Source organism: Pan paniscus, chromosome 23 (genome assembly GCF_029289425.2).
Source record: "Pan paniscus chromosome 23, NHGRI_mPanPan1-v2.0_pri, whole genome shotgun sequence".
NCBI classification, from domain to species: Eukaryota; Metazoa; Chordata; class Mammalia; order Primates; family Hominidae; genus Pan; species Pan paniscus.
In genome coordinates, this window is record NC_085927.1 from 54280236 (window position 1) to 54283130 (window position 2895).

Here is a 2895-nt window from a genome sequence, read left to right on the forward strand (position 1 = left end):
TCCAGCCCCCGCCCTCCCCCAGCCATGCCTCCTCCGCAGCCATCAGCCCTTGCTTCAAACTGTGCCTCTCCCCAACACCCCCAGCGCCAGGAGGAGTAATTTTCCTAATAACCTTTGGTGTCTCTGACTTTCAGCCTCTAGCAGCCACTTCTAAGATTTACCAGGATTTCCCTGGACATGGTTTGACAATTTCCTCGAGGAATTAGACAGTTCAGCTGCAAAACTCAATTTATCTGAGAGCCGCACGTTCTGGTCCCTGAGCCACCAGGCACCTCCCCTCGCCAGCTCTGCTGTTGACAGCAAAGTGGCCGCCCTGAGTGGGGACCTGCCAGGGGCAGCTCGCATGTAATTCAGGGGCTTCTTTGAGGATGCCTGAGAAGTACATAGCATCTAAGACTGTGTTCTCGGTAATGAGGGTTTAGGGAAAAGCAATTCTGGAGCAGGCTCCAAGAAATTGAGATAATTTCGCTGGGAGATGAGAACTGAAACGTGACCCTGCACTGTGTGGCCTCGGTCTGGAGGCAGGTGACAGGGTGACGTGACCACCCAGAGGGCCCTTAGATGACAGACAGGGCGAGGCGGCCTCCTTTGCCTGGGTGGCTGCAGGGTCAGGACCAGGACCACAAGGAGAAGGTGGGCCCAGCAAGCCCGGAGGACACAGGCGCCAGGACTGTCACCCACTCCTGGGGAAGGGCGGGTAGGAAGGAAAGGGGTAGCTGAGGAGATGCAAGAGGGAGAGGGCGGCAGGGAGTGAGAGGGAGGTGGTGGGAGCAGGGAGGGCAGGGGAAAGGGCCTCAGGCCAGTCCTGGAGGAAGGAACTCCCTTCCCCGGTGGTGGCCATGAAACTTCCCTTTAGAATCCTGCTGGCGAAACTGGCTCTCTGAACTATGTTTTTTTTTTCTGTGCTATTTTTTTTTCTGTTCTTGGGGCTGTGGAAGGAAGGTGCTGTCTCAGGGATTGTCAGAAAAGTCCAGAATCCTCCTGGAGTTGAAGTCTCTCCGCGGGGCCAGGATGGCGAGGAACCGGAACCCTGGAGCCTGTCATGTTACCCCAAGGCTGACTAGTCCCAGTCCCCAGTGAGAAGCAAGGTGGGCCTAGTTGTACCTGGAGCCCAGACTCCTGTTCTGGGGAGGGGAACAGTCACCAGAAGGAGAAAGTGACAGAAACGCTCAGCTCAGCCCCCACCAGCCGCATGCATGTGTGGCCCCTCTCGGTCCTCCAGTACTGCACCCCTGCAAAGGGAGGCTGGTGGTGTCTGCGCACACACACGCACATATACACACACACAGACACATGCACATATGTGCTCATGTGTGCACACACACTCACACACATGCATGTGTGTACACGCACATGCATGATTCTGTCGGCTGCTTTCCAAGCCCTGGTATTGTGAGTGCTTCCAGGCTTCCAGTAGTAGTCAGACAAACCGCTTTGTGAGCCTCCAGTGAGATCCTGGGGGTGATGGGGCATCTTCATGGAGACTGGTGGGTGGCGGGTGCCCACTGCATGGAAGATTCCGGTCCTTCTCCTACTTTTCCTCCCCAGATTACTGGGAGGCTTAAACAAAGCCAGGCTGAGGGAACACGGCCCGCCCTTGGTGCACCTTAGCGATGTTATCCTCACTGCTAATGTAATGGCCCCCAAGTAAATGAAGAGGCTTCTGACGTCAACACTGCAGGAGAACCTGATACAGGCGGTGGCCCAGCTTGGGATGAGCAGAACAACCTAGACCCATCTGGCTTTGGGAGTCAGAGGCTCGGCTTCAAATCCCAGCTCCACCTTGGTCACCTGCAGGACCCTGAGCCGTAGAGGATTAACCCAGTCGGCGTGCAGGGGACGTGGCCTGTGCCTCACTGCAGGCCCTCCTGTCCCTCCCGCAGCACTGATGACAGGCCGGCTGTGCTGGGCACCGAGAATGCACCGGCCCTGCTCTCGCAGGGCCCACAGACCAGGGAGGGAGGAAGATCGTAAATAAATGAAGTGAGCAAGCCACCGTGCATGTATTCTACCAGTGTCTACAGAGCCCATGCTCTGAGCCAGGCACTAGTCTAGTAAATAAACATCGCTAACGTGTTTCAGACACTTGCCTTATCCTCCGGCCTCAACCTCTGTTACCCATGAAGTCTCACAACAGGCCTAGGAGGTGGCCCTCTTGTAACCCCATCTTACAGGAGAGGAAACAGAGGCCCAGAGAAGCTAAGCTCCTTGCCATGCTGTTAGGCAGTGACGGAACCTGCACCCATAATCGGTATGCTGCCTCCTGCTGGATGCTAGGGGGGTCTCCAGGGGCTGAAGCTCATGTGGTCCCTGCCTCCTGGAGCTCAGGCTAGTGGAGCCTGGAAGAAGAGGGGCAGGGCCCTTCCATCTGTTACAGTGAATTCCAGGTGGGTGAGATCAGGGAAGGCTTCCTGGAGGAGGTGATGTTTGAGCTGGATCTGAAGGTCAGGAAGGAATTAGCCAGGTTCAGAAGGAGAGAGAATCTACTCCTTCTACTCATGCTACCTATTCTTTGACACCTCCTCCAGGAAGCCCTCCTTGCCCTCTTCCAGACGGAGCTCCCACACTACAGCTGCACTATCTCTGTCTGTGCCCGAGTCCCCACCAGACTGTGGAGCTCCCAAAAGGCAGTGCAGGGGGCTGGCTCCTCTGTGTCCCCAGCACCACCCAGCCCCGGGCATGGGAATCAGAGGCTGAGGGACGGCAGGCTGTGTGGGCTGAGGCGGGAGGGCGGCATAGCCGAGGGGCCCGTTTGTCACACTGGCTCCAGGTGCACAGGGTGAGACACTCAGGAACGCTGCTGCTCAGGAGAATTTTAGGCCAATGACCTGCCGGCCCCTGATTAGCCCCTGATGTTGCTCTGTGTCAGGCAGCGCGCCAGGCAGATGACCCCCT

General features: G+C 57.1%; 1 long non-coding RNA gene across 1 annotated transcript; it reads left to right on the forward strand.

The window, feature by feature from the left end:
• The first annotated feature begins 410 nt into the window (after positions 1-410).
• Positions 411-2083, forward strand: LOC130541149 (uncharacterized). Its single transcript, XR_008955194.2, has 3 exons — positions 411-697; positions 939-1088; positions 1682-2083. It is a non-coding gene; the product is annotated as an uncharacterized LOC130541149 (long non-coding RNA).
• Positions 2084-2895: the final 812 nt, after the last annotated feature.